Source organism: Pan troglodytes, chromosome 15 (genome assembly GCF_028858775.2).
Source record: "Pan troglodytes isolate AG18354 chromosome 15, NHGRI_mPanTro3-v2.0_pri, whole genome shotgun sequence".
In the NCBI taxonomy this organism is placed as follows: Eukaryota; Metazoa; Chordata; class Mammalia; order Primates; family Hominidae; genus Pan; species Pan troglodytes.
The window spans coordinates 71343912-71370481 of record NC_072413.2 but is presented as its reverse complement, the minus strand read 5'-3'; the positions used below and the strand labels follow the sequence as shown (position 1 = coordinate 71370481).

Below are 26570 nucleotides of genomic sequence, written 5' to 3'. Positions count from 1 at the left end.
GAAAAAGAGTTATTGGCTCAAGTAATTAAATAATCCAATCAAACCTGATATAGCAAAGATTTAGGGGCAAGAATGACCTTCAGGGGCTTTTACTTTGATCCTGTATTTCTCAGCTCTGTTTTCCTTTGCCTCTTGGCCTTACTTCTCCTGAGATGAGCTTTCTTCAGGTAATCAAGGGAAGATGGTTGCAAGCACCTCCAGTTCACATTGGTTGTATAGTTGCAATCCTACAGGAATCAAGGTGATATTTCCCCATCATGTAAAAAACAAAACAAAGCAAAACAAAAAACCCTGGGGAAGATTTTGGACTGGCTTGGGTGATTTAGTTAATGTTCCCTGCACTTACTCCTCTTCCGTATATACACAAAATGGGTAGGAAGTTCCCCAGTAGAATTGGTAAACAGATGTACAACAGTCTTCCAGGATTATTTTATAATAAAGTATTTGAGTAGAACCCAATTCTGTGGACAATAGTAGTCTTTTCATCTCTTAGGACATTTAATGAGATTGCCAGAAAACTACAACTCCTCCCACCTCTACCTGTTGGTATCACTTGATTGCTGAATTACCTATATAAATAGTTCTCAAATGTGCACCATCTAGGGGCTTGTTAGTAATGCAAATGCTGGGGCCTCATCCCAGACTGACTGTGTTAGAAACCTTAGGGGTGAGGCCCAGCAATCTGTACATTAAGCCATCTAAGTGATTTTTATGTATGCTAAAGCTTGAGAACCACTGACCTTTATCATGGATGCTCACAGCTGTCTGAAATAGGAGAATGAATTATTGTTAGAGTAATTAGTGATTTTATTATTGACAATCAATAATAAAAATAATTATTTAATTAAATAAACCCCTGACAGATGCAACTGAAGATGATTTTTTCTTTTTCTTTTTTTTCCTTTTAGATATTTGTGTCCCATGTGATAGAAATGATTTTTTAAAATTTAAATTTTTGCAAGATTATTATCTGTATAATTTCAGTCATTTCAGTTCTAAGGAGATGCAGTCATCCAAAATAAAAAGAAAAAAAATCCACTGAAAAGGATTTTTTCATTGCCATTTATACACCAGTGAGACCAAATATGTTTATGCACGGTGGTTTAATTCCTTATACAGTCCTATGAAATAGTTCATAGTGTTGTATCCCCATTGTTGCTGAAAAGAAAACCAAGGCTGAGAGAGGTTTAAAAAGTTGGCCAAGGTAGAGTATCTAATATAGCAGAAAAAGAGTTTGAATATATATTCAACCTCTATTTTTGAAAATAGAGGTTTCTATTTTCAACAATTCTATTTTCTACAAGTCTTATATTGAGGGCCTATAGTGTTTTGAAACCTGTTGTAAGTATCAAGAGTATAAAAATACTTAAGACCAGCCAGGTATGGTGGCTCATGCCTGTAATCCCAGCACTTTGGGAGGCCAAGGTGGGCGGATCACCTGAGGTCAGGAGTTCAAGACCAGCTTGACTAACATGGTGAAACCCCGTCTCTACTAAAAATACAAAATTAGCCGGGCGTGGTGGCATGTGTCTGTAATCCCAGCTACTCGGGATACAGAGGCAGGAGAATTGCTTGAACCTGGGAGGCGGAGGTTGAAGTGAGCTGAGATCACGCCACTGCACTCCAGCCTGGGCGACAGAGCGAGACTCTGTCTCAAAAAAAAAAAAAAAAAAAAAAAAAAAAGACTTTGTTTTTGTCCTCAAGGAACTCAGTCTTATAAATAAGACAGTAGGGTAATGATTTCTATAACAAAGGTATCTCAAGAGTGATTTGGGAAACAGTGGGGGGAACATCTGACTTTGCTTTGGAGGATTGGGGAAGGCTTCAAAGAAAGATTGGATCTTTGAAGTTTGAATAGATAACATGAAAAATTCCTTTGATAAATACAAAAATCTCACTTTAATGTTTAATAAAATTTCAAAATAAATTAATTACTGTTTCTAAAAGCAAATCAAAGCAATGATAACTTTGGAATGTTTTTTCAAACTGCATTTGCCCTCTATTCCAATATGCTAATATGTTCTTGGAGGAGGGGCTCCTCTTAGCACTTAATAATTTTAAAAGTCACATTGTATGCCGTGGTTTAGATATACCATAATCTATTCAACTTGTTCCCATTTTTTGATAATTAAGCTTATAATTTTTACTATCACAAATGGTATTACAATGAACATTCTTTTACATTTACCTTTGTGTACTTATATTATGCCCTTAGTATAGCTCCTAGAAATAGAATGTTGGATCAAATATTTCTATTATGGATTTATATTTTTTCTTTTCTCATCTGTCATTTTCCTTTATTTTTTAAAAATGTTCTTTACATGTTTTCATAACATGGGTTATGTTATAATGTTTTTTGGTATATTTCATTTTTGTAATAAGTATATAAAATGTAGATTAAATTTTTGGTGGTCTTTTGGTATATAAACCTATAGGATAAGGTGGTGCACATAACCTGTGTGTTTCTGATAGTATGGTTTAAGGTAGTACATTGAAGAGGAATGAATGCAAGTGGAAATCAGGAGGTATACATTATTATCCCATTTTAAACAGTGACTATTGAATTATATAATTTCAAAGTCATTTTCTTCATGTGTGAACTTCCTTATCTTTGAACATGAGAATAGTATTAACTTTAAACTTTTGCCCTCCTTATAAAATGAAGAGATGGGCCGGGCACGGTGGTTCACACCTATAATCCCAGCACTTTGGAGGTTCATGCCTGTAATCCCAGTGCTTTGGGAGGCCGAGGCGGGCAGATCACAAGGTCAGGAGATCAAGATCATCCTGGCTAACACAGTGAAACCCTGTCTCTACTAAAAACACAAAAAATTAGCCGGGTGTGGTGGCACGCACCTGTAGTACCAGCTACTCAGGAGGCTGAGGCAGGAGAATCGCTTGAACCTGGGAGACGAAGATTACAGTGGTGCCACTGCACTCCAACCTGGGTGACAGAGCAGGACTCCGTCTCAAAAAAAATAAATAAAGAGAAGATATGTATGAAACAGAGACCAGAGACATTAAATGATATATTCAAGGTTTTTTTGTTTTTTTGTTTTGTTTTGTTTTTTTGACAGACGGAGTCTCGCTGTGTAACCCAGGCTGGAGTTCAGTGGCGCGATCTTGGCTCACTGCAACCTCAGCCTCCCGGGTTCAAACGATTCTCTTGCCTCAGCTTCCCAAGTAGCTGGGAGTACAGGTGCGCACCACCACATCCAGCTAATTTTTTTTTTTTTTTTTTTTTTTTTTTTTTTTTTAAGGCAGAGTCTTGCTCTGTCGCCTAGGCTGGAGTGCAGTGGCGCCATCTTGGCTCACTGCAAGCTCCGCCTCCCAGGCTCACGCCATTCTTCTGCCGCAGCCTCTTTAGTAGCTGGGACTGCAGGCGCCCGCCACCACGCCCTGCTAATTTTTGTATTTTGTTTAGTAGAGACGGGGTTTCACTGTGTCAGCTAGGATGGTCTCGATCTCCTGACCTTGTGATCCGCCCACCTCGGCCTCCTAAAGTGCTAGGATTACAGGCGTGAGCCACTGCGCCCAGCCCATTGTATTTTTTATTAGAGACGGGCTTTCACTATATTTTGGCCAGGCTGGTTGCCAACTCCTGACCTCAAGTGATCCGCCCGCCTCAGCCTCTCAAAGTGCTGGGATTACAGGCGTGAGCTACCGCACTCAGCCTCAAGGTTTTATAGTTTGAAGGTGGCTGGTTAAACATACACCTGTCAAGTTTCTTCCTTAATATTTGATTTACAAATGATTAAAAGTGTAAAACTGAGTTATCAGATCCACAATAAAGAAACAACGTTGATTTTTAAATTAGATCAGCCATAAGCCTAGCTGAAAAAAAAGATAGCAACTTTATTCTATATAAATAACTTATTCTAATAAACACCAGATTTACTTTCTGCTATAATACAATCATTAAAAGTTTAAATTTATTTGACTTTTTTAAATTAAAAAATATTTCCCCACAAGGAAGTTATATCTTACAAGGAAAGGTTTTCCAGAATTTTAGTTTTAGGGATAAGGTTTCTTCTATTAGAATTCTTAGTGTATTAGTCCATTCTCACACTGCTAATAAAGACATACCTGAGACTGGGTAATTTGTAGCGGAAAGAGCTCATGCCTGGCCCAGAACTTTCTGAAACGAAAATGTTCAATATTTATGCTATCCAATATGGTAGCCATTAACCAGCAAGCACTTGAAATGTGGCTAGTTTGAGGAACTGAAGTTTTATTTTATTTTATTTTTTTAGAGACAGGGTCTCACTTGGTCGCCCAAGCTGGAAGTGGTATGATCATAGCTCACTGCAGCCTTGACCTCCTGGTCTCAAGTTATCCTCCTCTAGTAGCTGGAGCTATAGGTGCATACCAGCTAATTTTTTTTTTTTTTTTTGGTAGAGACAAGAGTCTTGCTTTGTTGCCCAGGCTGATCTCAAACTCCTGGGCTCAAATGATCCTCCTGCCTCCCAAAGTCCTAGAATTATAGGTGTGAGCCACTGAGCCTGACCTAGAGATTTAATGTTATTCCATTTTAATTAATTTAAATCAAAATAGCTATATATGACTAGTGGCCTTTTTGTTTTTTTTTTTTTTTTTTTGAGATTGGGTCTTGCTCTGTAGCCCAGGCTGGAGTGCAGTAGCATGATCTCAGCTCACTAACCTCCGCCTCCCAGGTTCAAGTGATTCTTGTACCTCAGTCACCGGAGGTCTCTTTAATTGACTCACAGTTTAGCATGGCTGGGGAGGCCTCAGGAAACTTACAGTTGTGCCAGAAGGGAAAGCAAACACGTCCTTCATATGGTAGCAGGAAGGAGAAGTGCCAAGCAAAAGGGGAAAAGCCCCTTATAAAACCATCAGATTTTGTGAGGTTTTTTACAAAAGGACTCCCTTGTAGCACTTCAATATCCTTTCTTATCCTTTTCTCTACCCCTAAAGGGGATGTGATACCATGACCTATTTCACAGGATTGTGTAAAGAATTAAACCATTGTGTATAAACATATCACTTGCTATCATGAGAACAGCAGCATGGGGGTAACCGCCCCATGATTCCTTCGCATGACACATGGGGATTATGGGAACTACAATTCAAGAGGGGATCAGGGTAAGGACACAGCCAAACCATGTCACTTAATAAGACACCTGATAGATTGTCTTGTATTATTTTTCCTTTGCCTTCTTACAATCTCAGTGATTAGAATTGGGCTGAAAACAATACATCAAATTCTCAGCAAAATCCTTATGGGTTGCTGGATACCAAGGGCTTTTAAGATCTTTAGACTTCACTATATAGAACAAATGTTGAATGGGAATTTTCTTTATTTCTATAGAGTTTTGTTTTTCTGTCAGAATTTCCTGGTAGTTAAGGCTAAGGGATTTTCTTCTTGCAATCAGGAGCCTAAGGGAGAGTTATTCAAAGCCTTTTTTCTTTGTGGTATGTGCTTACCAGGCAGAGTAGTCACTGTATTCCAATAAGAGAACCTATTGCCAAAACACCCACTAGAGCAGAAAACTGACCTACTTAATGCTGACAAGTTAAAAAAAAATCTGGAATTGTAGCAGCGTTGGATCAACTTCTTTCTCTGGTGGTGTATGGGTGGGTAGTGGTAGAGAAAAAGATAAGAAAGGATATTGAAGTGCTGCAAGGGAGTAAGTAAAAAGTAAATATTTAATTACCTGCAGTCTATTCAATTAAAAGCTATATATCTGTTGCAATTTGAAGGTTTTTGAAAGACAGAAGTTGTTTTTTGAGATGGCATCTCACTATGTTGCCCAGGCTGGAGCGCAGTGACTATTCACAGATGCCATCATAGCATGCTGTAGTCTCAAACTCCTGGCCTCAAGTGATCCTCCTGCCTCAACAATAGCTGAGACTACAGGCTTGCACCACTGATCCTGGTTAATAACAGTTCTTCTTAAATCACTTTAAACTATTAAAAAAAAATAGGAGGTTCCTAGGACTTTCATGGTAATATTCTAGAAAAGCCCACTAGTTAAGGTTGTCAGACAGCATTTTATCAGTGTACAATACTTCAGAATCTATAGATATTGAAGTAAAAGTACTTATTTGAAGTAAGTAACTGTGGGCCTTAACTATCAAACTCATTTTCTCCATTGCAACGAATTTTTCAATTACTCCGATCATTACTACCATCCAAGTTTTAGAGCTGTGCCTTTCATTACAGAAGCCACTAGTGGGCAGGACGATGGCTCACGCCTGTAATCCTAGCACTTTGGGAGGCCGAGGCTGGTGGATCACTTGAGGCCAGGAGTTGGATACCAGCCTGGCCAACATGACGAAACCCAGTCTCTACTAAAAATACAAAAATTAGCCAGGTGTGGTGGCACATGCCTGTAATCCCAGCTACTCGGGTGACTGAGGTACAAGAATCGCTTGAACCTGGGAGGCGGAGGTTACCGTGAGCTGAGATCATGCTACTGCACTCCAGCCTGGGCCACAGAGCAAGACCCAATCTCAAAAAAAAAAAAAAAAAAAAAGGCCACTAGCCATATGTAGCTATTTTGATTTAAATTAATTAAAATTAAATCTCTAGGCCAGGCTCAGTGGCTCACACCTATAATTCTAGGACTTTGGGAGGCAGGAGGATCACTTGAGCCCAGGAGTTTGAGATCAGCTTGGGCAACAAAGCGAGACTCTGTCTCTACCAAAAAAAAAAAAAAAAAAAAATTAGCTGGTATGCACCTATAGCCCCAGCTACTCGGGGAGGATAACTTGAGACCAGGAGGTCAAGGCTGCAGTGAGCTATGATCATACCACTTCCAGCTTGGGCGACCAAGTGAGACCCTGTCTCTAAAAAAATAAAATAAAATAAAACTTCAGTTCCTCAAACTAGCCACATTTCAAGTGCTTGCTGGTTAATGGCTACCATATTGGATAGCATAAATATTGAACATTTTCGTTTCAGAAAGTTCTGGGCCAGGCATGGTGGCTCATGCCTGTAATCCCAGCTACTCAGGAGGCTGAGGCAGGAGAATCGCTTGAACCTGGGAGGCAGAGGTTACAGTGAGCCGAAATTGTGCCATTGCACTCCAGCCTGGGCAGCAAGAGCAAAACTCCGTCTCAAAAAAAAAAAAAAAATTAAAGTTATTTGGCTGAGCATGGTGGCTCACACCTGTAATCTCAGCATTTTGGGAGGCCGAGGCAGGAGGATCACTTGAGCTCCAGAGTTCAAGACCAGCCTAGGCAACATGGCAAGACCTCATCTCTAACAAACAAACAAACACAAACAAACAAGCCAGGCATGGTGGCATGTGCCTATAATCTCAGCTACTTGGAAGGCTGAGGTGGGAGGATGGTTTGAGCCTCGGAGGCAGAGGTTGCAGTTAGCCAAGATCACCCTATGGCACTCCAGCCTAGGCAAGAGAGCCAGACCCTGTCTCAAAAAAAAATTATAGTTTTTAAATTTTATGCATGTATGTCTTCTTTCTTGTATGTATTGTTGATTCTTTCCTGTGTTACTGTGCTTCCATCTGGGATTATTTTCTTTCTTCATAGACTGCACTTTTCTTTTAGTGTAAGTCTATTGGTAATGAGTGTTCTATTTTTGTCTGAAAGCATTTTTAGAAATTTTGTCTTAAGCCAGGTGAGGTGGCTCACACCTGTAATCCCAACCTTTTGGGAGGCCGAGGCGGGTGGATCACGAGGTCAGGAGATCGAGACCATCCTGGCTAACACAGTGAAACCCCGTCTCTACTAAAAAATACAAAAAATTAGCTGGGCATGGTTGTGGGCCCCTGTAGTCCCAGCTACTCAGGAGGCTGAGGCAGGAGAATGGTGTGGAGGAAGACTCCGTCTCAAAAAAAAAAAAAAAAGAAGTTTTGTCTTAATTTTAAAAGGATAGTTTTATTGGGCATAGAATTCCAGGTTGGCAGTTCTTTTCTTTCAGCATTTTAAATATATCATTTTATTGCCTTCTGACTTCATTGTTTCTATTTTATTTATTTATTTTTTTGAGACAGAGTCTCACTCTGTCGCCCAGGCTGGAGTGCAGTGGCATGATCTTGGCTCACTGCAACCTCTGCCTCCTGAGTTCAAGCGGTTCCTCTGCCTCAGCCCCTCCCAGTAGCTGGGACTATAGGCGCGTCCCACCATGCCTGGTTAATTTTTGTATTTTTTGTAGAGACAGGGTTTTACCATGTAGGCCAGGCTGTTCTCGAACTCCTGACCTCGGGTGATCTGCCCACCTCAGCCTCCCAAAGTGCTGGTATTACAGATGTGAGCCACCGTGCCCAGCCCCCCATTGTTTTTATTAGAGAAGCAATGTCTTCGGTTTTTAGCAGTTTTCAGTAAGATGCTCACGTGGTTTTCTTTCATGCTTTTTATGATTTTCATCATTTAAGATGTTTCAGGTCCAGAGATCCTCTAGGATCTGTAGCTTGATGTCTTTTGTCAGGTTTGGAATATCTCTTCTGATATTGCTTCTGTCTCATTCTTTCAGTTCCCTCTGGGATTCTAGATAACTATATGTTAGATCTTTCTCTGCATCTCACATGTCTCTCATGCTCTTTTCTGTATTTTCTATCTTTTTCTTTGTGCTCCATCTAGATATTTTCTGTTGACCTTTTTTCTAGTTCACTTAATGTTCAGTCTGCTATTAAAAGCATCTGCTATATTGTTAGTTTTATATTATGTATTTTTTAGTTCTCGATTTTCAATTTAATTTTTTTTTGTTTTCATAGATTCCAGTTCTCTGGTGAAATTCTCATCTTGTCCTCTATTTTCCTGAACATATTAATCACAATTATTTAAAGTCTGTGTGTGGCAATTAACAATGTCTGGATCTCTGGATCTCCATTTGATCTTTCTCTTTTTTTATTTTTTGAAGACAGACTTTCGATCTGTCACTGAGGCTGGAGTGCAGTGGCACAGTCTCAGCTCACTGCAACCTCTGCCTCATGGGTTCAAGTAATTCTTGTGCCTCAGCCTCCCAAGTAGCTGGGATTACATATGTGTGCCACCACACCTAGCTGATTTTTGTATTTTTGGTAGAGACAGGGTTTCGCCATATTGGCCAGGTTGGTCTCAAACTCCTGCCCTCAAGTGATCTGCCCACCTCAGCCTCCCAAAGTGCTGGGATTACAGGCATGAGCCACTGTGCCCAGCTCCTGTTTGATCTTTTCCTATTGTCTTCTTTTTTTCTCTTGATTTTCAGTCATTTGGTTCTGTCTCCTAGCATTCCTGGTCATTTTAAAAATGAATGTCAAACATCATATATGGGAAATAATAGAGGCTCTTTATGATGATACTGTTCTGTAGAGAGGATTTGTTTTTCTCCTCTCTGATGGTAGTTCAAAGTAGGAGTAGATGACATTGTTCTAATATGGACTTGAGATGATCTGAGGCTTTGTTTTATGGTTCTCAAGGGCTGGTTTAAATCTAGTTTCCACTTCAAGAGTATTGTATTTCAGAGGTACCAGAGGTACCTAGGGTATGTGTCAGGGCCTCTCCTTCTTGTCAGGCCCTGGACTCTTAATTTTTCTGTGAGACTACCTGAAGTTCTGCTTACTTTTTTTTTTTTTTTTTGCTATAAAAATAGGCACTTTGGCTGGGCGCAATGGCACTTTGGGAGGCCGAGGCAGGTGGATCACCTGAGGTCAGGAGTTCAAGACCAGCCTGGCCAACATGGTAAAACCCTGTCTCTACAAAAAATACAAAAATTAGCCAGGCATGATGGCATGTGCCTGTAATCCCAGCTGCTCAGGAGGCTGAGGCAGGAGAATCGCTTGAACCCAGGAGGCAGAGGTTGCAGTGAGCCAAGATCGTGCCATTGCACTCCAGCCTGGGCAACAAGAGCAAAACTCCATCTCAAAAAATAATAATAATTTTAAGAAGGCACTTTGCCTCCACATGTTGGGATTCAGTAAATACCCCAAGGGCAAAAGCAATATAGCATGTCCAGGCTGTCTTTTCTGTGATTGCTTTTTTTCTGGGATTTTAGCCCCGCAAATCTGCCTGTCTTGGTAGCTGTGAACTGTAATTTCTGTCGCTGTGAGGTTTCCAAAAGCTCTGGTTTGGAGCTGGTTGCCCCAGCAGAAACAAAGCAGTGGAGAATGTCAGGCTTAACTCTGCATTTTATTTTTCTCTGGTATTTTGGCCTATCTTATCTTACTTGCATTATTTATTTGTTTTTATTAATTACTTATAATTATTTATTACTACTTATTCATTTTTAAACAATATTATTAATTTATAGTAAAATAGTGTTAAACAATTTTAAGCATATTTTAATCACTGCAGTAAGGCAAACATATGAGGATTCTGCCTTCATGCAGCTTATATTCTTGTAGGGAGGAGAGGTACCTTTATTTAAAATTGTGATAAGGAGATGTACAGAGTGTTATGAACTTCTTATAGTGGTAGCTGGCTTAGTTAGAGTGGGGGATGGTCAAGGACAGCTACTTTGAGGAAGTGATATTTGAGCAGAGCTCTGAGGATGAGTAGAATTAACTTAGGGAAAAATAATGGGTTGTTAGAACTATGTATGGCTTAGAGACCTTGAAGGGAAAAGAAGCATGGCAGGTTTAAAGCATCAAAGAAGCTTGGTCTGATGGGCAAGGGCTAAATCGTGCCAAGCTTTATAAGCCATGTTAAGGATTTTCTTACCTTTTTTTTTTCTTTTTCTTCCAGTTCTGTTCTGATCATTGGTCTGACTCTAATATACCTTCTCTTCAGTGTTTTCTGTCCCAAGACAGAGAGATTTATCTAGTTATTTATTGTATAGAAATATATTAGGTACCTTTCATAGACAAGGTTCTAAATTAGGTACCGAGGTTGATTAAAGACAATGTGGAATGCTGCCTTTAGATTTAGACAAACCTGAGTTTAAGTATTAGTTGTCTTATTAACTGTGTTTCTTTGGAGCAGTTATTTAATATCTCTGAACCTGAATTTTCTTGCTGGTTAAATACTTACAATAAAAGTGATAATAGAAGAATTAAAAGAACTAATTGAGGCCGGGTGTGGTGGCTCATGCCTGTAATCCCAGCACTTTGGGAGGCTGAGGTGGGCAGATCACTTGAGGTTAGGAGTTTGAGACCAGCCTGGTCAACATGGTGAAACCACGTCTCTACTAAATAAAAAAATTAGCTGGGTCTGGTAGCACGCACCTGTAATCCCAGCTACTTGGGAGGTTGAAGCAGGAGAATTGCTTGAACCTGGGAGGTGGTGGTTGCAGTGAGCGGAGATCGTGCCACAGCACTCCAGCCTGGGTGACAGAACAAGACTCTGTCTCAAAAAAAAAAAAAAAAAAAAAAAAAGCTAATTGATAAATGTGTCCAATCAGTGGTGGTGCTTATTAGTATTATCATACAACTATAAAACACAAATTCTACTTTCAGGGTACCTAAGATCTATGGGATCATGGCATACACCAATAGTTACAATATAACACATAGTGTAAGAAATGAAAAAAATGGGTGATTCAGAGGGAAGAGTTACTACATTCAGAGTTGGGGGTTAAGACTATTTAATGATGAAAGTGACATGTGTGCTAGAGTAGGAACTAGCTTGTCATTAAAAAAATTTAGTGTGACATGTAACTATCTCAGTCATAAACCTTTACATTTTATCAGGCTAACAAACAAACTTTTGATTTGTCCCCTTCAACCTGCTCCTCCTTCTGTCTGCTGCATCTCACAATAAATGGCAACTCCATTCTTCTGATTGCTCAGGTCAGCAATCTTAGAGTCATCTTTCACTCTCACTCTGTATTTCCAATTCATTAACAAAATCCTGTTAGTTCTACCCATAAGATACGTCCAGAATCCTACCATGTGCAGAGGTCTTGGAAAATGACTGTGGATTATTGTAAACCTACTCATTTGGCAATTTCTGTTGCAGCTAGGCTTCATATGTGGTTTCTCCTGGAGCTGGGGGCACAAACAGGAAGTGGACCATCTCCCTGACATACCTATACTGTTGTCACTCTGGTCCAAGCCATTGTCACTTCTCATCTGGATTAATTTAATAGTTTTCTAACTGGTTCCCTGTTTTATGATCTGTTTATAATACAATAACCAAGGTGATTCTTAAAAAACATAAATCTCATTATTCCTCCTCTCAGAACCCTTTAGTAGCTTTTACCTTATTAGGAACAGAAGCCCAAGTGCTTGGAATGGCCTCTGAAACTTTCTGAAACATTCGGCTTTCTTTCCAACCTCATTTCCTCGCCTCCCTTCACTTAGTAAATTGTACCCACATCATCTCCTTGTTATTCCTCTAACACTGCAACTTCCATCTAAAGGACTTGTACACTTGCCTCAGGACCTGTACACTTGTTCCTTCCACCTGGAGTGCTCTCTTCCACCTATGTACTTGGGCTTGCCCTCTTACTACTCAACTGCCTTTAGATCTGTTTGCTCAAATATAACCTAACAAATGAAGCCGTCTCTTAACTATTTATTTAGAAGAGCCGCCTCCTTTCTACCCTGTTCCCCAATCCCAACACTTTCTTTTCTCCAATCCTACTTGATTTTTCTTTATATGTCTCAACATATTATGTATTTGTTTCTTCATTATTTTGACAGTCTCTCCAAATAAAGTGCAACTACTGTGAGGGTAGAGGGTTTGTTTCATTCTCTGCTATATCTCTATAGAAGAATACTTATCTTATAATTAGTTGTCAATACATAATTTGTTGAATGAATGAACATGTTTTCTGGTTCAAGTAATAATTTTTTTTACAAAGTTCATTAAAAATCATTTTTAAATTAAATTAAAAAGCAACACTTAGGTGCTTTCCCCTGATGAAGGAGGAGGAAGTACTAGTTTTTTGAGAAATGATTTTTGATAAGATTTAGAAATGTGAGTTGCTTGATAGTTCAGGTAGTTGAGTTAATTGGGTAAAATGCCATATATAAAGGGCAAATGTGTATGGTTCCATTGCTCCTTGATCATGGAGAGGTCTTTTTAGCCGCCTCTTTGAATCTGGTGGCAATTTTTAAGAAAATAGACTTTATTTTTAAGAGGAGTTTTAGGTTCACAGCAAAATTGAGCAGAAAGTACAGAGAGTTCCCATATTTCTTCTGCCCCAATATAGGCACAACCTCCCCACTATCAACTTCCAGCACACATCTTTATTACCCAAAGTCCATAGTTTACTTTAGGGATAACTCTTGGTGGTGTACATTCCCTGGATTTGGACAAATATGTAATGACATGGTCTGCCATTATAGTATAGTACAGAATAATTTCACTGCCCTAAAAATCTGTGCTCTGCCTGTTTATCTTTCCCAAACCCCTTACCCCTGGCAATTACAGGTCCTTTTACTGTCTCCATAGTGTTACATTTTCCAAAATGTCATGTAGTTGGGGTCATACAGTATGTAGCCTTTTCAGATTGGCTTTTTTCACTTAGTAATATGCATTTAAGGTTCCTCCATGTCTTTTCATAGCTTGAAGTCTTATTTGTTTTTTAGCACTGAATAATATTCCACTTTTTGAATATACCACAGTTTGTTTATCTATTCACCTACTGAAGGACATCTTGGTTGCTTCTAAGTTTTGGCAATTATGAATAAAGCTGTTGTGAACAACTGTGTGCAGGCTTTTGTGTGGACATAAGTTTTCCACTCATTTGAATAAATACCAAGTAATGTAATTGCTGGATTGTATGTGAAGAGTATGTGCAGTTTTGTAAGCAACTGCCAAACTTTTCTAAAGTGGCTGTGCCATTTTGCATTCCCGTCAACAATGAATGAGGGATTCCTGTTGCTGGAACTGCTTCTCAGAATTTGGTGTTGTCAGTGTTTTGGATTTTGACCATTCTAGTGGGTGTGTAATGGTATCTGATTGTTTTAATTTGCAGTTCCCTCATGACATATGATAATTTCTTTTCATATGCTTATTTACCATCTGTATTTCTTCTTTAGTGAAATATGTTCAAGTCTTTGCCGATTTTTAAATCAGGTTGTTAGTTTTCTTACTGTTTAGTTTTAAGAATTTTTTGGTGTGTGTGTGTGTGTGTGTGTGTGTGTGTATATATGTATATATGTATGCATGTGTGTGTATATATATGTATCTCCAGGCTGGTGGCAGTGGCGCAATCTCAGCTCACTGTAGCCTCCACCTCCTGAGTTCAAGCAAATCTCCTGCCACAGCTTCCCAAGTAGCTGGGATTACAGGTACCCACCAACACACCTGGCTAATTTTTGTATTTTTGGTAGAGACAGGGTTTCGCCATGTGGGCTAGGCTGGTCTCGAACTCCTGACCTCAGGTGATCTGCCCGCCTTGGCCCCCCAAAGTGCTGGGATTACAGGCGTGAGCCACCATGCCCGGCCCTATATTTTGGATAATAGTTTGTTGTTGTTGTTGTTTATTTGTTTTTTGAGACGGAGTCTCTCTCTGTCACCCAGGCTGGAGTGCAATGGCATGATCTCGGCTCACTGCAACCTCCACCTCCAGGGTTCAAGTGATTCTTCCGCCTCAGCCTCCCAAGTAGTTGGGATTACAAGCATGCACTACCACACCCAGCTAATTTTTGTATTTTTAGTAGAGATGGGTTTCATCATGTTGGCCAGGCTGGTCTCGAACTCTGGACCTCAAGTGATCTGCCTGCCCCCCTTGGCCTCCGAAAGTGCTGGATTACAGGCATGACCCACTATACCCAGCCTGGATAATAGTCCTTTATCAGACATGTTTTCTGCAAATACTTTCTCCCAGTCTGTTGCCTGTCTTCTCATTCTCTTGACTGTGTCTTTAGTAGAGAAGAAATTTTAAATTTTAATGAAGTCCAGCTTATTAATTATTTCTTTAATGGGTTGTGCCTTTGGTGTATATTTTAAAAGTCATTGCCTTACCCAAAGTCATCTAGATGTTCTCCTATGTTATCTTCCAGGAGCTTTATAGTTTTACATTTTACATTTAGGTCTGTGATCCATTTTGAGTTAATTTTAGTGAAGGATGTTAAGGTCTATATCTAAGTTCTTTTTCTTACCTTTTCTTTTTTCTTTTTCATTTGGGTGTCCAGTTACTGCAGCACCATTTGTTGAAAAAGACTATCTTTTCACCATTGTGTTGGCTTTGCTCTTTTGTCAAAGATCAGTTGACAATAACTAACTAAATAAATATTTTTATTTATAGAGATGGGAGTCTCACCGTGTTGTCTAGGCTGGAGTGCTATGGATTCACAGGCACAGTTATAGCACACTGTAACCTCAAACTCCTGGACTCAAGCAGTCTTCCCACTTCAGCCTCCTGAGTATCTGGCATGCCGGCACACTCACCATACTCAGCTCCAGTTGACTGTGTTTATGTGGGTCTGTTTCTGAGTTCCATTGATCTATTTGTCTGTATTTTTGAAATACCATACTGTCTTGGTTACTGTGGCTTTATAGTAAGTCAGTCTTGAAATTGAGTAGCGTATTGAGTTGGCTATTCTGGGTCTTTTGCTTCTCTTTATAAAAAAGTTTATTTTTATTTTTACTTGTTTTTTTTTTTCCATATAAACTTTAGAATGAGTTTGTCAGTATCCACAAAATAACTTGTCGGGATTTTGACCAAGTTGGGAAGAACTGACATTTTGACAGTATTGAGTCTGCCTATTCATGAACATGGAATGTCTCTCCATTTATTTAGTTTGATTTCTTTAATCAGTTTTTTCATTTTTCTTGTGTAGATTTTGAAAATATTTGATTAGACTTATACTTAAGTATTTCATTTTTGGAGGGTGCTAATGAAAATGGTATTATGTTTTAATTTCAAATTCAGATTGTTTATTACTGGTATATAGGAAAGTGATTGACTTTTATATATTAACCTTGTGTCCTGTAACCTTGCTATAATTGCTTATTAATTCTGGAAGTTTTTTCATTGATTCTTTCAGGTTTTATACATGGGAAGTCTTGTCATTTGTGAACAAAAACAGTTTTCTTTCTAACTTTCCAATTTGTGTTAAGTTTTGTTTCCTTTTTTTTTGTCATATTGCATTAGGACTTCCAGTATGACGTTGAAAAGGAATGATGGGAGGAGACATCCTTTTCTTGTTCTTGATCTTAATGGGAAGGCTTCTAGTTTCTCACTATTAAGTGTGATGTAGCTGTAGGGTTTTAAAAATGGACGTGCTTTGTCTTGTTGAGGAAGAATCTTTGTGTTCCTAGTTTGTATAAAATTTTTATCATGAATGGATGCTGGATTTTGTTAAATGCTTTTTCTGCATTTATGGAGATGATCGTGTGATTTTTCTTTTTTAGCCTGTTAATATGATGGATTATATTAATTGACTTCCACATGTGAAACCAGCCTTGCATACCTGAGATAAACTGGACTTGGTCATGGTGTATAATTCTTTTTATATGTTCTGTTTTCAATTTGCTAATATTTCTGGTCACATTTTTTATTAATAGCTTGGTTGCATCCCTTCATGGCATTGCTGATCAAATAGTTAAAACTTTGAAAAATGGCATATATGTTGTATGATAGAATTGAAGTCTCATTTTTCTTCTACAGGCTGGATTTGGCCAAATCTAGCAATATGGAATTTAATATGCATTATATAAAGATTTTTTGAGGATCAGTTTAATGTGCATAGTTAATGACACACATTACCTGGGATTTTGATTCCAGCTCTGCTACTTAGAAGCTATGTTACCTTGAACAAGTTACTTAATCTCTTTATGTCTCAGTTTCTTCATCCATAAAATGGGGATTGTTGTAAAATATAAAAGAAGTAATAAACATAAGGCTCTTAATAGCTGGCACATAGTAAGGGACGATGAAATGTTATCTGTGATTATTATAAAATTCTGTACTTGGGTGCAAACAAACTCAATTTTTTAGGACTTGACTGATATGATTTAGGACAACTAAGAAAGACTAGATATCTTAGTCTTTTGTTGATTGTAAAGTCAAGGAAATGATAGTGTGACTTGAATAGGATAAAAGTTAATATAGGCCAGGCTGACAAGTCATTTATAATCTCTTGAAGCCAGAGGCAGCACCTTAGCAAATAACTTAAAGGTTAGAAGAACAAGGTTTCTAGGCCAGGCGCAGTGGCTCACACACTTTGGGTGTCCGAAGCGGGCAGATCAGCTGAGGTCAGGAGTTCGAGACCAGCCTGGCCAACATGGTGAAACATCATCTCTACTAAAAATGCAAAAATTAGCTGGGCATGGTGGTGGGCGCCTGTAATCCCAGCTATTCAGGAGCCTGAGGCAGGAGAATCACTTGAATCCGGGAGGTGGAGGTTGCAGTGAGCTGAGATCATGTTGGACTCGAGCCTGGGCGACAAGAGAGAGACTCTGTCTCAAAAAAAAAAAAAAAAAAAAAAAAAGTTAATGTAACTTAAAGGGCTAAAAAAAAGTTTCCTAAAAAAGTATTTGGTTAGCAGTTCTGATGTTGCCTATGCCAATCTCCCACTATAATAATTAGAAGGAAAATAAACATTTAATATTTCTGAAATTGAGATGGGTGGAAAACCCTTTGCCAGAATCTAGGAGAAATATTCAATTACTTATGAAATAGAAGGATCTGGACAGAGAAAGAACCACCATTCCCAGATTTTGGCACAAGGTTCTCTGAAAGAAGGAAGGAAAATATTTTATGTCTTTCTTTCCTGTGAGCCATCCTTGGACCTGTAGACACAGGGTTGGCACCAGCTAGAAAACTGGGCAGCTATTCTTCTTTGCCAGTGACTTTCAAGCCTAATAAAATATACAAAAGGAAGCTTTTGGCCCGGCGCAGTAGCTCACACCTGTAATCCCAGTGCTTTAAAAAGGCCAAGGTGGGAGGACTGCTTGAGGCCAGGAGTTTGAGACCAACCTGGACAACATTGTAGAGAGAAAATTCTCTACGAACATTTTTTTAAAAAAATTAGCTGAGCGGCTGGGCGTGGTGGCTCACGCCTATAATCCCAGCACTTTGGGAGGCCAAGGTAGGCGGATCACCTGAGGTCAGGGGTTTGAGACCAGCCTGACCAACAATGGTGAAACCCCGTATCTACTAAAAATACCAAAATTAGCCTGGCGTGGTGGCGCATGCCTGTAATCCCAGCTACTAAGGAAGCTGAGGCTGGAGAATCGCTTGAACCCGGGAGGTGGAAGTTGAAGTGAGCCGAGATCACACCGTTGCACTCCAGCCTGGACAACAAGAGCAACATTCCATCTCAAAAAAAAAAAAAATTAGCTAAGTATGGTGGTGTGCATCTGTAGTTCTAGCTACTTGGGAGGCTGAGGTGGGAAGATCTGTTGAGCCCAAGGAGTTCGAGGTTACAGTGAGCTGTGATCCTGCCACTGCACTGCATCCTAGGTGACAGAGTAAGACCCTGTCTTTAAAAAAAAAAAAAAAAAAAGGAACCTTTCCTTTCTCAGTGAGGCCTAACTCAAACATTCTGATACTGCAAATTATGTTTCTTCTCCCTGACCCTATTTCTAAACTCCTTTACCTTGTTCAAAATTTTTCTACAGCTTTAAGCTTTTATAACTAGCTATATAATTTACTTATGTTTATTGTTTGTCTCCCACACAACTAGAATGTAAGTCCCATGATGGATTGTTCACTGAAGTATCCTAAGCACCAAGAACAGTGCCTGGCAAGCATAGACACTCAATAAATATTTGTGAGTTGAATGAACAAAATCTGAGGCTAAAGCCCAATATATTATACTAGTAAAAGCATAGCAGCTTTAATTGAAGACAGGGCAGGGACTTATAGTTCTACCTACTGGGTCCTGCCCTTGCACCTTGTGGCATCACTACAGGGAGCACAGTTTGAAGCTACCTTACAAGTAATGATCTATGAGGCTGCTGAAATAGGGTTCACCCATTTCATTTTATCCCTTCTTTCTGTATTACCCAAAGACAGTAATTCCTAGGAAACAGCTGGGCCTGTGTGGGGTGTTGGTAGATGCTTGCAGTGGCTATGGAAAGGTTCATTTTTTATGGGAAATATACTTCCTAAATTGTAAAGCTCTATTCCAATGTCAGTGAGAGAGAGAATCCTGGTTACAATTTTTATGACATCAGTTGAGAATGTCATGCTAATGTTTTATAAAAAACAAAATAAAAAATCAATAAGGATAGGGATAAAACCCTAAAAGTATAAACAGAATCAGATGAACCTACCTGTATTTCAGCTCCACTTAAAGATAAGTGAAATGGTATACTCTTAAACTCAAGGTGAACAGAAATATAAACAGTAATGAATATATAAACAGTGATGAATAATGAAATATAATGAAATGAATATAACATATTGAAGATATATAGTACAATGAATATAATGAAATGAATATTGAAATATGAACAATAGTGAATCCTAGTTTCTAGGCTTTTCTTTTGTAGTGGTATGAATTAGCAATTTTGAAACTGTTTTTTGTCAGTTCTAGGACTGAACAAATGAGTAAGTGTATTGAGGATAATGGGAGTCAAGTTTTTTCATTGTTGGAGAAAGGAGTTTTATATATGGAAAAAAGAAAAGGCTGAAATAAACCCTGTGATGTTGGATTTGAATTGGAAGTTATGGTTTTTAATATCTATTCATATCTATGCAATGATATTAATCTATATTTAAATATTAAATATCTATATAAATATAAATACACATATATGTATATTTTCATATAGATATACATATATAGGCACATATGTGTGTATGCGTATACACTGACATACACATTTATATATATATAAAAGGTTATATATATATAAAAGGTTTTATATATATATAAAAGGTTTTATATATATATAAAAGGTTATATATATATATATATATAAAAGGAATATATATATATATATTCCAGCTTTGTTTGCTAAGAGGACCTAGAAGCAATTACTTCGCCTCTTTTTTTTTGAGATGGAGTATTGCTCTGTCGCCCAGGCTGGAGTGCAGTGGCATGATCTTGGCTCACTGCACCCTCCACCTCCCAGGATCAAGTGATTCTCCTGCCTCAGCTTCCCAAGTAGTTGAGATTACAGGCTCCTGCCACCATGCCTGGCTAAATTTTGTATTTTTAGTGGAAACATGGTTTTTACCATGTTGGCCAAGCTCATCTTCAGCTCCTGACCTCAAGTGATCCTCCCACGCCTGCCTTCCAAGGTACTGGGATTACAGACGTGAGCCACTGAGCCTGGTCACTTCTCCTCTTTCTTAACCCATTTGTGCTGCTGTAACAGAATACCTGAGACTGGGTAATTTATAAAAAACAGAATTTTATTTTCTCACAGTTCTGGTGGCTGGAAAGTCCAAGATCAAGGTACTGGCAGGTCCAGTTGTCTGTTCCAGAGAAGAGGAACACAGTGTCTTCACATGGCCAAAAAGTGGAAAAGCAAGCTAGCTGAAGCTGCACGAAGCCTTAATCCCATTCAGGAGGGAGTAGCCCTCCTGGCCTAATCACTCCTTAAGTGTCCCACCTCTTAATACTGTAACATTGGTAACACTTGAATTTTGGGGGGGACCTATTCAAGTCATAACACCCTGTAACAATTAACACACATAACTAAGAACATATTTCAATATGGACTGTAGACATATAGTAAGTTTTTTTTTTTTTGAGATGGAGTCTCGCTCTTTCTCCAGGCTGGAGTGCAGTGGTGCAATCTCAGCTCACTGCAAGCTCCACCTCCCGGGTTTAAGCGATTCCTCTGCCTCAGCCTCCTGAGTAGCTGGGATTGCAGGCACGCACCACCACGCCTGGCTAATTTTTTGTATTTTAGTAGAGAAGGGGTTTCACCATGTTGGCCAGGATGATCTCGATCTCCTGACCTCGTGATCCACCCACCTCGGTCTCCCAAAATGCTGAGATTACAGGCGTGAGCCACTGAGCCCGGCTGTTATATAGTAACTTTAACATTGGTACTGATTTGCTTAGCTATATTATGGTTATCTAAGCAAATATTCTTGTTCCTAGGAGAACGTACAAAAATATTTAGGACTAAAATGGTATATAGTGTGTTTGCAGCTTACTCTCATATGGTTCAGAAAAAAATGTATGAGATGGACCTGATGCGGGCTCACGCCTGTAATCCCAGCACTTTGGGAGGCCGAGATGGGAGTCCAGGAGTTCAAGATCAGCCTGGGCAACATAGTGAGACCCCATCTCAAGAAAAAATGAACGAGAAAGAGAATGATAAAGCAAATGAGATGAAATGTAAATAATTGATGATCTTTGCAAATTTTCTTTAAATTTGAAATTATATAAAGTTAAAAATTTATCTAAAATTTTTTCATGTATCTTAGTTGTAATCCAATTTGACTTCATTTATAGAATTCACAGAAATGACAAAAAATTATTTAAAGAAAGTAAAGTAGCAAAGGAAATGCTGATCATGCAGAAAAATTTCAAATTGTTGGCATACAGAGAAGAACCTGATTTTTTTTTTTTTTTTTTTTTTTTTGAGGTGGAGTTTCACTCTTGTTACCCAGGCTGGAGTGCAGTGGCACAATCTCGGCTCATCGCAACCTCCGCCTCCTGGGTTCAAGCAATTCTCCTGCCTCAGCCTCCTGAGTAGCTGGGATTACAGGCATGTGCCATCACGCCCGGCTAATTTTTGTATTTTTAGTAGAGACGGGGTTTCTCCATGTTGGTCAGGCTGGTCTCGAACTCCCGACCTCAGGTGCTCCACCCACCTCGGCCTCCCAAAGTGCTGGGATTACAAGCGTGAGCCACCGTGCCTGGCGAGAAGAAACTGACTTTTTTGTTTGTTGTTCTGTCATTGCATAGTAACCTCAAGCACCTCATGTTCTATATTTATTTGCTTTAAATATTTTTAAAATAGGTAGTTCAAAGATTTCCTAAACATTTCTTATTTAGTAAGTTTTCTTAGGAAGGGGCACTTTGTAAAAATTAGATGGCGTTTGTTCTAGACAGTTGTACCCTTTTATATTGGTGTTAATCCATTAATCCTACTCATGTGGGCAGAGCCCTCATGGTCTAATTATCTCTTAATGGTCCCACCCCTCCCACTACCATTACAATAACAATTAGATTTCAACATGAGTTTTTGGAAGAGACAAACATTCAAATCATAGCAAACTGCAAGCACAAGAGTATGGATGAATTTCATAGACAATATTGAGTGAAAGAAACCAAACAACAAAAGGATAATATTGTATGATTCTTTTTAATAAAATTCAATATAGGCAAAACACATCATGATATTAGAAGTTAATTAAGATAGTGGTATCTTTGGTAGGGGAACAGGAAGTGACTGGAAGCAGGAACATAGAGGAGCTTCTAGGGTGCTACTAATGTTCTGTTTTTGATCTGGATTCTAATTATATGTGTTTCTTTGTGAAAAGTAATTGAGCTCTACACTTTGTATGCTTCTTTCTACATATGTCATACCTTAATAAACTATTTTTAAAAGGATTTTTGTATCATATGTAAATCTGTTACTAAGGACACTTTTAAGTGTGTTTTTCATAAAATGCATTTGTTAAGTTCCTCTTTCGGTGGTGGGAAGAGATGTGGACAAAAAATTAGGCTTCCTTTTGTTAGTCAGCTGTATGTAACTCATTTCACATCCCTTTGTGTCTTACTGCCTTAATTCTTAGAGTTAATTTTTGTGTCCAGTTATACTTTTTCACTTTGTAAAGTATTAATAAGTGAATGAGTGAATAGTCTTATTTTAAGTCTTTTTTAATTTGTCAAATTTCTTAGTGAAAAATTCTAAGTACAGTATTTGAAGGTAAATGGCAATTGAAGATATGGCTATTATTGTCAAATTCCTTTTTGAAAATGTTATAAGGCCAGGCGCGGTGGCTCACACCTGTAATCCCAACACTTTGGGAGGCTGAGGCAGGTGGATCACGAGGTCAGGAGGTCGAGACCAGCCTGGCCAACATGGTGAAACCCTGTCTCTACTAAAAATACAAAAAATTAGCTGGGTGTGGTGGCGAGCACCTGTAATCCCAGCTACTCAGGAGGCCGAGGCAGGAGAATCACTTGAACCCAGGAGGCAAAGGTTGCAGTGAGCTGAGATCATGCCATTGCACTCCAGCCTGGGCGACAGTGCAAGACACCGTCTCAAAAAAAAAAAAAAAAAGAAAATGTTCTATTAGGTTTATTTAGTACATTTTTATTAGCCACCTTCCATTTTAGTGACAGCTGAGAGGCAATATATACCTCCATACTAACAGAAGGAAAACTTTTTAGTTTAAGTTGTTTTTATATTCAGAAGTTAGAGTTGTTGGAATTCCACTTTTCAAATGCTGCAGTTTCCATGAAGTCTTTTCTTGTTTCTTCTCTCAAGTCAGTGATCTCATCCCCCTCTTAAGGCATGTTGCAATTTGTGCCTCTCTTAAAGCATTTGCAGCATTTTGTCATACGGGCTTTTAATATTCCTTTTCTTGATTATGAGAACCTAGAGCTTAGAGATTATGTCAGTAATTTTCTGTACTCGTCTTAATACTGAGTATTGTAACTGTATTACACACAGTAGGTTCTCTATCAATAGTTTATCCCATTGCTGTGTTTCTTTTCAATTTTTTTTTGTTTTGTTTTTTTTGGAGACGGAGTCTTGCTCTTGTTGCCCAGGCTGGAGTGCAATGGCGCGATCTCGGCTCACTGTAACCTCCGCCTCCCAGGTTCAAGTGGTTCTCCTGCGTCAGCCTCCCGAGTAGCTGGGATTGACTGCAGTCACCTGTCACCATGCCCGGCTAATTTTTTGTATTTTTAGTAGAGACAAGGTTTCGCTGTGTTGGCCAGGCTGGTCTCAAACTCCTGACCTCAGGCGATCCACTTGCCTCGGCCTCCCAAAGTGCTGGGATTAACAGGCGTGAGCCACTGTGCCCGGCCCGAATTGCTGTGTTTCTAACCTTGAATACCATTTCATAGTTTAATTTTGCTTCTGTAATTTTCTTTGTAAATCAAATATTTAATATATAGCTGAATAGATACTCTGTGACCACTTTCCATTTTTGAAAGCCAAATCCCAGTTCTGTAACTGTCATTCTACAATATTTACCGTCTTGCCAGCCACATATTTTTTTTGGGGACAGAAATAAATATGCAAAACAAATTCCAAGCCAAGTTTGTTTTTGTTTTTGTTTTTAAACACTTTGCAGAAACTACTGTTTGCTACAAGAAAATAAATGGAATTTTTTGTTTAAGTTCATGTGAAAATGGAAATAAATATAGGACTGTGGGATTAAACATGGAGATTCTCTAGAGTGTTTTGAAGAAGTTTCCCTTATATTCCAGTGATCTCTGGGGTTCATTTTCCCTACAGCTTTGACAATATGTCTGTCTCTTTCTGTTTATTTCTCGTAAATATTCCTTCCTATCAGTACCACACGAATCCATCCTTTTTCTTTCTTTTTTTTTTTTTGAAACAGGGTCTCACTCTGTTGTCCAGGCTGGAGTGCAGTGGCGTGATCACAGCTCGCTGCAGCCTTGACCTCCCAGGCTCAAACTATCCTTCTGTCTCAGCCTCCGGAGTAGTTGGGACCACAGGTGCATGTCACCATACCTGGCTAATTTTTAAAGTTTTTTGTAGAGGCGAGGTTTCCCTATATTGCTCAGCTTGGTCTTGAACTCCTGGGCTCAAGTGATTCTCCTGCCCAGGCCTCCCGAAGTGCTGGGATTACAGGCATGGCCCAAATTGATCCTTCTTGACACAGCTCTTCCTGTTTTGGGCCCCTTGAATGCTAATTACTGGTCTTACTAGGGATATGTGTAGAATGGGATTTGTGGGAGTTGCTCTCAATAAATAACAATATCCTATTTGTCTCTCTCTCTCTCTCTCTCTCTCTCTCTATGTATATGTGTGTGTGTGTGTGTGTGTGTATATATATATAGTATTTTATTTCAAAGATCGAGTAATTTACCTGTAGATATTTGAGTTTTATATAGGGGAATTATTTGTCATGTATTAGAGAAAATTGTGGTTCTACATTAGTGTGTGGATCTTACAGTTGCTGGAGTAACTTGGAGTGATCATCTTCAGTACATCATTATAATAAAGTCTTGTTTTATGGGGAAAATTGGGACCTTCTCTTTATTTTGTGTGTATGTGTTTTGTTTGGAGTTACTATTTCAGCGCAATGCAGCAATAATTATGTTACTAACAACAATTTTGTGAGATGTTTATTATTCTCATTTTACAGATGAGGAAACTGAGGCTTGGTGAAGTTACGAAACTTGTCCAAAATCACACAACTTGTAAAGGGCACAGCCAAGATTCAGAGCCAGGTCTGTCCAACTTCAAAACTCTTAATCATAACCATGAATCTGAAATAGCTGTGAAGTATCAACCTGTGATAAGTTGTGTTAGTATTAATATTGCTTAACTGTTGTTTAACAATTACTGATAATATTTGTAATGCTGAGTGTTTTTGTCCTTTATAATAATTTCACATATCTTTTCAATATTGTGAAAAGCAGTATAAATGGTATTTAAGGGTCTAGTCTCTGGAGACAGACTACTTGGGTATGAATCCTTTAGCCGCTTCATTTACTTGTTGTGTGACATTGGGAAAGTTACTTAACTTTTCCATACATCAGTTTTCCTATCTGTAAAATTGTGATGGTAATATTATCCACCTGATAGGGTTATTGTAAAGATTGAATGATTTAATACATACAAAGCATTTACAACAATGCCTGGCACACAGTAAGCATTCAGTGAATGGCAGTGATTAGTATTATCATTTCCTAGCAACCAGTAAAGAAAATTATCATAATATCTAATTCTGTATTAGGAAATTTGGATAAAGCAATGTTTAGGCAGCAATGTAGGATATGACAAAACTTACATAAACCAAAATTAAACTTGAATAAGTTAGATCTAAAGAATATCATTCATTCTTTCAAATTCAGGTCTATTGTAAAGCAAATTGGGCAACTGCTTGTAGATCTCACACGTACAAGAGCCTTACATATATAAGGGCCATACATAGGTCCACTAGAAGTACCCACTGAGCCTAACATGGTCATTGCATTATGAATGTGTTTTGTCTGCCTTCCCCTTGAGAATGCAATTTGTATTTAGAATAAATGTCCATATTTTCAGGTAGCTTTTAAGGAGATGGTGTTTTGGCAGCCTTGACAGAAAATTACCAAGAACCAAAACCTCATGTATTACATAAAATGTTGGCAGCGTTTTATCACTTGCAGGAGTGCTTATTAGAACTTTCACTATGGTGAATGTGCACACTGAATGACCTTTGAACCAGTGGGACCGCAGCACATTCAACTAGAACTCAGCCATGAACTGATCATGTATTCTTTTCTCATACTTGTTTATTGTAGCTGTCAGAATCCTAAAGTGCTGATTAACTATTACTACAATTTCATTAAAGTAAGGTATCTATGATTATTTGCTAATAGTAAGTTTATATCTGTTGCATAAATATCCATGAATGGGAGATAATTTGAGCAAAATTATACAAAAATTCAAAAGCTACTTAAAGAATGGGACCTGCCCCAGAGCTCTGTAGCTTTATTTTTTTAATTTTTAATTTTTTTCTTATAGAGAACAGAGTCTTGCTATGTTGCCCAGGCTGGTCTGAAACTCTTAGGCTCGAGCAGTCCTTCCATCTCAGCCTCCCAAAGTGCTGGTATTACTACTATACCCAGCCTATAGCTTTTACTCTACACATACATTTAATTTATTTC

The 26570-nt window shown here is 38.6% G+C and overlaps 1 protein-coding gene across 32 annotated transcripts in view; it reads left to right on the top strand.

The window, feature by feature from the left end:
- The window catches only part of NUMB (NUMB endocytic adaptor protein), a 195912-nt gene that overhangs the window by 75047 nt on the left and 94295 nt on the right, over positions 1-26570 (top strand). For 16 of the 32 annotated variants that reach the window (XM_016926362.4, XM_016926361.4, XM_054666103.2 and 13 more), the window contains one exon: positions 25061-25145. The exons of 13 other annotated variants lie outside the window; for them this stretch is intronic. The gene's annotated coding sequence lies outside the window, so the exon portion shown is untranslated. Of the gene's footprint in view, positions 1-15100; positions 15277-25060; positions 25146-26570 lie in introns of all 32 variants that reach the window. 3 more of the 32 variants (XM_063793638.1, XM_063793634.1, XM_063793631.1) reach the window with 1 other exon arrangement.